Source organism: Erpetoichthys calabaricus, chromosome 6 (genome assembly GCF_900747795.2).
Source record: "Erpetoichthys calabaricus chromosome 6, fErpCal1.3, whole genome shotgun sequence".
NCBI classification, from domain to species: Eukaryota; Metazoa; Chordata; class Cladistia; order Polypteriformes; family Polypteridae; genus Erpetoichthys; species Erpetoichthys calabaricus.
This window is the reverse complement of record NC_041399.2, coordinates 213,895,349-213,906,096: the sequence shown is the minus strand read 5'-3', so window position 1 is coordinate 213,906,096 and position 10,748 is coordinate 213,895,349.

Below are 10,748 nucleotides of genomic sequence, written 5' to 3'. Positions count from 1 at the left end.
AAACAGAACCAAAGATGGTGGTTTTAAAGCAGAGGAGAGGAAGTGATGTCATCAGGGCCAGAACCGGAAGTGACATCATTAAACCTGGACCCATAAGTGACGTCATTGGCCCCGTAACCGGAGGTGACGTCATCGGGACCAGTCGGAGTTTCACGTAATCGGTCTGCAGTGGAAAGAGAGAAGGGGTCAGTACACTCCGCCACCCCCTGGTCTGGCGTGAAATAATTGCCCTCATTCAGGCCCTTTAGCTGCCTCCCATGCGCACTTGTGTGACAATGTCTAATGTCTAGCTGCACTGAGGTTAGTTTCTTCTATATGTTGTCAATTTAATATCCATCCATCCATCCATTTTCCAACCCGCTGAATCCGAACACAGGGTCACAGGGGTCTGCTGGAGCCAATCCCAGCCAACACAGGGCACAAGGCAGGAACCAATCCCGGGCAGGGTGCCAACCCACCGCAGGACACACACAAACACACCCACACACCAAGCACACACTAGGGCCAATTTAGAATCACCAATCCACCTAACCTGCATGTCTTTGGACTGTGGGAGGAAACCGGAGCACCCGGAGGAAACCCACGCAGACACGGGGAGAACATGCAAACTCCACGCAGGGAGGACCCGGGAATCGAACCCAGGTCCCCAGGTGTCCCAACTGTGAGGCAGCAGCGCTACCCACTGCGCCACCGTGCCGCCCCAATTTAATATTAATAATAATAATTTAATAATACTAATAACAATACATTGCACAGCATGGTGGCGCAGTGGGTAGCGCTGCTGCCTCGCAGTAAGGAGACCTGGGTTCACTTCCTGGCTCCTCCCTGCGTGGAGTTTGCATGTTCTTCCCGTGTCTGTGTGGGTTAGGTGCATTGGCGATCCTAAAATTGTCCCTAGTGTGTGTGCCCTGTGGTGGGCTGGCGCCCTGCCCGGGGTTTGTTCCTGCCTTGTGCCATGTGTTGGCTGGGATTGGCTCCAGCAGACCCCCGTGACCCTGTGTTAGGATATAGCGGGTTGGACAATGACTGACTGACAATACATTACATTGATGTAGCACTCTTCTCGCTACTCAAAGTGCTTAACATAGACAAAGGAGAACGACTTAAGCCACCATCGATGTGCAGCGTCCACCTGGATGATGTGGTGGCAGCCATTATTACTTCAATACGCTCACCACATGTTAACTATAAGGTGGTGAAGAAGTGGGAGATGAAGCTAATTAGAGACAGGGTGATAATTAGGGGGGGGCTAGAATGACCAAACCCTGTGGGAACAATTTATCCAGGACCTCAAGATAAATGCTATTCCTTCTGAAAGATGCCCTGAGATCTTTAATGGCCTCCATTTTATACATCTCCTCCTAAGGACTACGCCATTTTTACAGCACAGTGTCTCCGTCACTGCACTTGGGCATCGAGATCCCCATGCATACCACAGAGTGAGCGCCCCCTGCTGGCCTCACCAACACCTCTTCCAGTAGCAGCCTAAGCTTTTTCCCTGATGGTCTCCCATCCAAGTGCTGGCAGGACCTGAAGATGCTTAACTTCAGGTTGGTGACCAGTTCTGAAGCGCAGATGGTATGGCTGCTGAATTTGTAGCACAAAATGGCAAAACAGGTCTCAGTATTATAAATAAATAAATAAATAAATAAATAAATAATGTCTTTTTAAGGTCTGAACGCACTCCTATAGCAAAGAAGGTGTGAGCCCCCTCTAAAGGCTCCACATGCCTGCCTGCACTTGGCCTCATCCAAAGCAGTCTGGCCTCCCAACTCCAAATGGAGGTATCGGCCTACTTAGGCCCAAAATGAGGAGCTGGCTTTCAAAGTCCCAAACGCCCTCACCTATGCCACAAAAAAACTACAAAATACACAAAAATGCTCTACTAGGGGAAAAGAACCTTCAAAAACTTTGGCTAGGAGGGACAATAGCAATGGAGTATCTTTATGAGTGCAAGAATGTGTTCAGATTTAACCGGTTTTACAGTGGGGTTCATGCCAGGCACCAAATCCTGTAGGGATCTTGCAGGCACTGCCACTTGCCCCGGTGACCCTAAACTCCACGAGCAGGTAAAAGAACAGATCAATTAGGATGGAGGTAGCTTTGCAGGAACCTGGAAGGGGTGGCACTACCACACAGAATGCACTGGCACAGACACCGGACCAGTTTAGAGTTGTCAGTCAACTTAGTGACATGTCTTTGTCTTAAAGGTGAAAATGTAGTCATCATTAACAGTCAACATGTATTGTGTGATATATGGCACCTTTTATAGTGTGGCTCATGCCATGCATGGAATCCTCTAGGGATTGGCACCGGTTCCCATAAACCTGAATTGGATAAGCAGCTAAGGAATTAATATATGGAGATAACAGCTACAGTGTACTTTAGCAATCTTACTTGGAATTCAGTCAAGTAGGCTTTCGGTAGGACCCGAGTCAATCCTAAGTCCCCAAGTGTGTTGGCACTAGACCCCTTATGTGTGGCCTATTGATGAGTGGTTAAATTCTTTAGATGTGTCACAAACCTTAGTGCTACACCGTTTGCCCAGGGAAAGGTGGCACTACCTTTTGCAAGCATAACATGTGTATGGCTGTGTTATTAAACAGATATAAAGATGGCATGAATCTGGACATTAATGCCAACACACTAGGATTAATTGGACCTACAGTTCTGCTGCCATCATTACACTTGCGCAGGGATGGCATGATATGGGTATTAATGCCAACATATTAGGGCTAATTGGACATATCTTTGCTATGCATTCATTACACTGGCACAGGGCTGGCATGAATATACAGTGTATGTTAATGCAAACCTATTGGGACTAGTTGGATCTACAGATCTGCTGCCGTCATTACACTGGCAAAGAGATGAAGTGATATGGGTATTAATCCCAACACACTAGGGCTAATTGGACCTATGGTTGTGCTATCCTCATTATAGTGGCACAGGTATGGAGTGTTATGGGTATTAATGCCAACATATTAAGGCTAATTGGACATATATTTGCTATACCTTCATTACACTGGCACAGGGCTGGCATTAATAGAGATATTAATGCAAACATGTTAGGACTAATTGGATCTACAGTTGTTCTGCCATCATTACACTGGCAAAGAGATGACATGATACGGTTATTAATGCCAACACACTAGAGCTAATTGGACCTATGGTTGTGCTGCCCTCATTGCACTGGTACAGTGATGGATTGATATGGATATTAATGTCAACACACTAGGGCTAATTGGACCAATGTTTGTGCTGCCCTCATTATACTGGCACAGGTATGGAGTGTTATGGGTATTAATTCCAACATATTAGGGTTAAGTGGACCTATAGTTGCTATGCCTTCATTACACTGGCACAGGGCTGGCATGAGTATAGATATTAATGCAATCATATTAGGGCTAATTGGATCTACAGTTGCCCTGCCCTCATTGCACTGGCACAGGGATGGCATGATATGTGTATTAATGCCAACACACTAGAACTAATTGGACCTGTGGTTGTGCTGCCCTCATTACACTGGCACAGGGATGTTGTGATTTGAGTATTAATGTCAAATTGTTAGGACTAATTGGAACTATATTTGCAATGCTTTCATTACACTGGCACAAAGCTGGCATGAATATAGATAGTAATGCAGACCTATTAAGGCCAATTGAACTTACAGTTGTCCTGCCCTCATTACACTGGCACAAGGATGGCATGAATCTAGATATAAACACCAACACACTAGGGCTAGCTGGACTTGCAGAAAGTGCAAACTCTCTCAGATAACTAGAAAACTGAAGTCATGGGGGTGTGGGGCAATGTGAGACCACCAAGAGATAAAGTGAGGGCAGTTAGGAGATTAAAAAGCAGAAGTAGAAGTAGAGGCTACTTCCCTGTGCAGACCACCAGGAACCTTATTGCATCCTCCTCACCATTGTCACTTCGACCAATTAAAGCAAAAACACTTTAAACTTAGCACAGAAGAGGGGAAATGAATCCTCAGCATTTGCGTCTTCAGATGTACTTGCCGGTGGTCTTTCAGTCTTGTTGCTGAGGCCACTCAGGTCTGTGCTGCTGGACTTATCTGATTGGCTCATATGGCGGATGACTTCATCCAGGACAACTTCCAACATCTGAGATATAATGGGCTACATGTCTTTGATTTTTCCTGTTGTCACACAATATCAGTAATGGGATTTGAACCCACAACCTCAGGGTTTGAAGTCCAAAGCCTTAACACCACACCACACGGCTTGTGCAGTATTATTATTGTTAGGACTTTAACTTCTTTAGTTGCAAAACTTCCACATTTTGTCACAGGGCATCAATCAAATCTGCAAGGATAGCCGCAGGGAGGCTGGCACTGGCATGATGTGCTGGTAAAGATCAGCTACCATGCCCAACATCTCCAAGCAGCTTTGAACAAAACACATTAGTAAGAGAGATAAGTGTGCTGCCCTGGTGTCAGAGGTGGGATTTAATAAATTAGATAGATAGATAGATAGATAGATAGATAGATAGATAGATAGATAGATAGATAGATAGATAGATAGATAGAAAGGCACTATATAATAGATAGATAGATAGATAGATAGATAGATAGATAGATAGATAGAAAGGCACTATATAATAGATAGATAGATAGATAGATAGATAGATAGATAGATAGGACGGAGTGGTGGCTCTGAGGCTAGGGATATGCCCTGGCAATCGGAAGGTTGCCGGTTCGAATCCCGTAAATGCCAAAAGGTACTCTGCTCTGTTGGGCCCTTAACCTGCAATTGCTGAGCGCTTTGAGTAATGAGAAAAGCGCTATATAAATGCAAAGAATTATTATAGATAGATACTTTATTATTACAGTGGATACAACAAAACAAGGGGGGGCATCCTGGCTAAGTGACAGCATCTGACTGCTCAAATAATACAGTAGGAGTCACAAAGAGAATATCTGTTTGTTACGGCGAGCTGGCACTTGTGTACGTGTGATTGGGCCCAGTGTGCCATGAATTATGCTTCACAGGGATGAGGGTACGGCAGCCACATTCATCCCGATTAAGAACGCTGACATAAGAGTGGCATCAGTAAGGGCATGAGGATGATTCGCAGGCTGGACAGAGAAGCCAAAACCCAGAGGGGAGAGGTAGTGAGCGCACCCTAGTGGCAGCTTTGAACATCAGCACCTGAGTCATTCGGGTTTGCTCAGTGGAATCCTTGAATTGTTCTTTACTTATTTTAGCACATCTTGTACAGTATAGCGCCTTTTCACTGACAGCAAAACCACAATGAACTTTACAAAGAAAGAAATCTGAAAAAGATACCAGCAGAATAGACGATAAATGAACACAAGAAGGACAGATGTCAGTCGATTGACGTATACTGCTCAAAAAAATGAAAGGCACCCTTTGGAATCCGTGTATAGCATCAAGTCAATGACACTTGTGGGCTGTTGATCTGCTCAGTGAAGTAGCAGAGGGACTTGTTCATCAGTTTCAGCTGCTTTGGTGCACTAGAGGGGCAACAATGAGACGACCCCCAAAACAGGAGTGAATGGGTTAACAGCTGGAGGGAGGCCACTCCCTTTTTTCCCTCCTCATCTGTTTTGTCACTCGTTTTGCATTTGGCTATGGTCACTGTCACTACTGGTGTCATGAGGCGACACCTCGACCCTACAGAGGTGGCACAGGTAGGAGAACTTCTCCAGGATGGCACATCAATACCACGTGCCATTGCCAGAAGGTTTGCTGTGTCTCCCAGCACAGTCTCAAGGGCATGGTAGAGATTCCAGTAGACAGACAGGCAGTTCCTCTAGGAGAGCTGGACAGGGCCCTCGTAGAAGGTCCTTAACCCATCAGCAGGACCCACCGGTATCTGCTCCTTTTGGGTAAGGACGACCAGGATGAGCACTGGCAGAGTCTACAAAATAATCTCCAGCAGGCAGGTCACTGGTGTGAATGCCATCCAGCCATTATCCAACCTGCTATATCCTAACTACAGGGTCACAGGGGTCTGCTGGAGCCAATCCCAGCCAACTCTGCGTGGGTTTCCTCCCACAGTCCAAAGACATGCAGGTTCGGTGATCCTAAATTGTCCCTAGTGTGTCTGTGTGTGTGTGTGTGTGTGTCCTGTGGTGGGCTGGCGCCCTGCCTGGGGTTTGTTTCCTGCCTTGTGCCCTGTATTGGCTGGGTTGGCTCCTGCAGACCCCCGTAGTTAGGATATAGTGAATTGGATGATGGATGGATGGATGTTTATTGAATGTCATGTTCCAAATTTATTATCTATAATGCCTTTCATGTGCGGAGTGCTGGCTCTGAGGCGAGGGATCTGCACTGGCAATCGGAAGGTTGCTGGTTCGAATCCCCTAAATGCCAATAGGGACTCTGCTCTGTTGGGCCCTTGAGCAAGGCCCTTAACCTGCAATTGCTGAGTGCTTTGAGTAGTGAGAAAAAGCGTTATATAAATGCAAAGAATTATTATTAATTATATTTTACAGCGTAGTGTTTGTAATATCATACTGTACAGTATGTCTCGTCCTTAACTGAACGACTGACCATCTCTGTATTTATAACATAACGCCTTTCATGTCTAGCACTCTGACTTAATAAATTAATTAATAACAAAAATCCAAACAAACCAGAAAAAGCGATGCCCCATGTAAAGAGCGAAAAAAAAAAGAAAGGACTTTCACACGGGGCACCGAAACAACAAAAGGGCTTCTTCAGTAATTAAAAGTCGCTCCCGGTGTGTTCTTCTTCACACACGGATGTGTGTGCGACAAATGAACGCCAACTTCCGACGTGAAAGTCTTTTATATTTAGTCCGAGGCGGATGGGGTGGCACTTCCAGGTTGGGACAAGATAGGAGAAAGTGACATGAGTTTGATGTTCATTCTAACCGACTTCTTAATTAGTGAGCCGTTTCTGCTGCTGATTCACCTGTTTGGCCTGCGTTTTAATTGACGTGACTCGGACCCCTTAGTTGCGTCTTTTTCCTTATATGAGATGCAAAACCGGCTGCCACATGACCAGCTAATAAAGAAAGCTGGTTAAATAAAGAAAGGTGAGGGTCTCGGCCATGGTGGTCTGCTCATGGCACTAAAACTGAAAATCAACCGTCTGCTGTGGCACATTGAGAGCAGCAACAAGTCCTGATATTCAAAGACGGCTTTAATTAACAGCAAGAACGGGCTTCTCATTAAGAACTTGACTGGAGTTTGACGTTCATCCATCGGCTTGTTTCACGTCTCATTTCTGTTTGGCTGCCATTTTTTTTTTTGTTCTTTATTTCGCCTTATACAATTTCTTCTTAATTTTCGCATACCCCTTGGGGTCAGAGCGCAGGGTCAGCCATTGTACAGCGCCCCGGGAGCAATTACAGGTTAAGGGTCCTGCTCAAGAGCCCAGTAGACAAGGATCTCTTTTTGGCAGGGACGGGGATTCGAACCAGCAACCTTCTGGATACCAGCACAGATCCTTAGTCTCAGAGCCACCACTCCACCCATTTAATGAAGAAACGAATCAGTTCAGAGGACTGAAGCCATTAAAACAGGGCTGTTAAACTGAAGGGAAAAAGAAGTTCATTAGCAGAGAAAACTGATTAGGAAAAGGGTTACAATGAAAACCTGCAGCCACTGCGGCCCACCAGGACTGGAGTTTGAGATCCCTTCTCTTGATGGTCTCCCTCCATTTCAGGGCATCATAATGTTTCGGAAAACTGGCATCCCAGGTGTTTATGATTCCTCGAGTGGGTTTCATGGTTTCATAGGATACCTCAGCTTGCTTTTACCCTTTGGAGTTTGTAGTGGCTATTGATGAACATAAGGGTCCAAGAAGCCATCATGAGGCTGACAGTCAAGAATCAAACCATTGGAGTCATCAGTAGAACCTTAGGAGGACCAAAATCAACTGTCTGGAGTATCATTAAGAATGCACTGGTGGGGGCTCAGTAATCGTAACAGGTAGGCCAAGGAAGACCTCCATTGCCGATGACAGAAGAATCCCCACTATGGTTAAGAAAAAGCCCCCCCAAGCCTATGGAACACTTCAGAAACAGTATTATGGGGGCAATTGTGGACAAGCTGACACACTCCACGCAGGCAGTGGTTGAGCTGGGCACTGAGCCCACGGCCACAAAAGTGTGAAGTTACCCAGCTGCCCCCAAAATGACTACGGTACACTGCAGGCCCCTAAAAGGGACACCAAATGACATGCTGCATGACTTGGACACCCCTGCCTTAGAGCTTGTCAGCGGTTTTCATCCTTTGGTGACTTTGTCCTTTTAAATTGAGTACCGCAGCAGTCTTCTCTTTATAGCGCCTTTTCAAACCCCTCTCTTGAAAACAGCGCCAGGCCTTTCTTCATATAGCGCCTTTCCCACCCCTAATTACCTGCCTGCCTGTTTAATTTTGTTCTTTTATTAAACGCCTACACTAATCTGAAATTGCTTTCTGTAATTTAGGGGCTGCGGTGGGCTGGCGCCCTGCCCGGGGATTTTGTTCCTGCCTTGCGCCCTGTGCTGGCTGGGATTGGCTCCAGCAGACCCCGTGACCCTGTGTTAGGATATAGCAGGTTGGACAATGACTGAGTTTAATAGCTTTGCCGTCTTTAATAAAATAAGCAGTTATCTATGGCATCTCTCTTATATGGCAGGTTTAATATCTGTTCAATCTCAGACGGACGTGTGGGCCTCCGGGACTTCAGCGACCTGCGAGTTTTATAAATTGAAATCTTACTCTGTTTACTTTTGTACTGTATAGCTCCAGAGGTGGGGTGGGTGCTGGTGGGGGGTTTCAAATTTATATATGAAAATGTTTTTACTTTGTGATCCTCTTCCTCATTTTTAAAATTGATTAAAAAATATATCTGTTTAATATAGTGCCCTTTCATTCTAAGCTCTTCTTAGCATTGCCAACTTTATATATACCCGGGGAAATAAGACTATTGATTTACTGTATGCAAACGTTAAAGACGCATACAGTGCCACCCCGCTGCCTGCGCTTGGGAAAGGAGATCATAACCTGGTTCTGCTTCAGCCTCACTACAAACCAAAAGTGAGAGTCCTACCTGTAACCACACGATCATTCAGGAAGTGGACCCCGGAGGCTGAGAATACTCTGAGAGAATGTTTTGGAACTACAGACTGGGATATCCTGCAGGGATCACATAGTGAGAACATTGAGGAGGTTGTTGACTGCACTACTGACTACATCAACTTCTGTATGGACACTTTAGTTCCAGTAAGAACTGTATGCTGCTATGCTAACAACAAGCCATGGATTACAAGTGACATCAAGGGCCTTTTGAACCAGAAGAAAAGGGCTTTTAAAGACGGTGATCAGCATGAGCTCAAGCGCGTGCAGAAGGAACTCCGAGTCCAGCTCAGGGCGGCGAAGGAGCAGTACAGGAGAAAGCTGGAGCAGAAGTTGCAGAACAACAGCATGAAGGAAGTGTGGGATGGGATGAAGATCATCACTGGCTGCAGCTCGAAGCGGGGTGCCACCATCGAGAGAGACGTGAAGAGAGCAAACCAAATGAACATCTTCTTTAACAGGTTTGACCACCCTAACCCACTCTCACCTCGGAGTACTGCACTCTCTACACATCCTTCTGCTGATACCAACATAGGAGAGACATCCCCACCCACAATTACAGCAGCGCAGGTGAGCAGAGAGCTGAGGAAACTTCGTGCCAGCAAAGCAGCGGGTCCAGATGGAGTATCGCCACGACTGCTGAAGGTCTGTGCATCAGAGCTGGGGGGTCCTCTACAGCGCATCTTCAACCTGAGCCTGAAACAGGGGAAAGTCCCGAGGCTTTGGAAAACATCTTGTATCACCCCAGTCCCAAAGGTATCACGTCCTGGTGAGCTGAATGACTTCCGGCCTGTCGCTCTAACATCACATGTGATGAAGACCATGGAGCGGCTGCTGCTTCACCACCTGAGGCCACAGGTCCAACACGCCCTTGACCCTCTGCAGTTCGCATACCAGGAGAAGGTGGGAGCGGAAGATGCCATCATCTATATGCTACACCGATCCCTCTCCCACTTGGACAGAGGCAGTGGCGCTGTAAGAATTATGTTTCTAGACTTCTCTAGCGCCTTCAACACCATCCAACCTCTGCTCCTTAGGGACAAGCTGACAGAGATGGGAGTAGATTCATACCTGGTGGCATGGATCGTGGACTATCTTACAAACAGACCTCAGTATGTGCGTCTTGGGAATTGCAGATCTGACATTGTGGTCAGCAACACAGGAGCGCCGCAGGGGACTGGACTTTCTCCGGTTCTGTTCAGCCTATATACATCGGACTTCCAATACAACTCTGAGTCCTGACACGTGCAAAAGTTTGCTGACGACACTGCAATGGTGGGCTGCATCAGGAGTGGGCAGGAGGAGGAGTATAGGAACCTCATCAAGGACTTTGTTAAATGGTGTGACACAAACCACCAACAACTGAACACCAGCAAAACCAAGGAACTGGTGGTGGATTTTAGGAGACCCAGGCCCCTCATGGACCCCGTGATCATCAGAGGTGACTGTGTGCAGAGGGTGCAGACCTATAAATACCTGGGAGTGCAGCTGGACGATAAATTGGACTGGACTGCCAATACTGATTCTCTGTGCAAGAAAGGACAGAGCCGCCTGTACTTCCTTAGAAGACTGGCATCCTTCAACATCTGCAGTAAGATGCTGCAGATGTTCTATCAGATGGTTGTGGCGAGTGCCCTCTTCTACGCAGTGGTGTGCTGGGGAGGCAGCA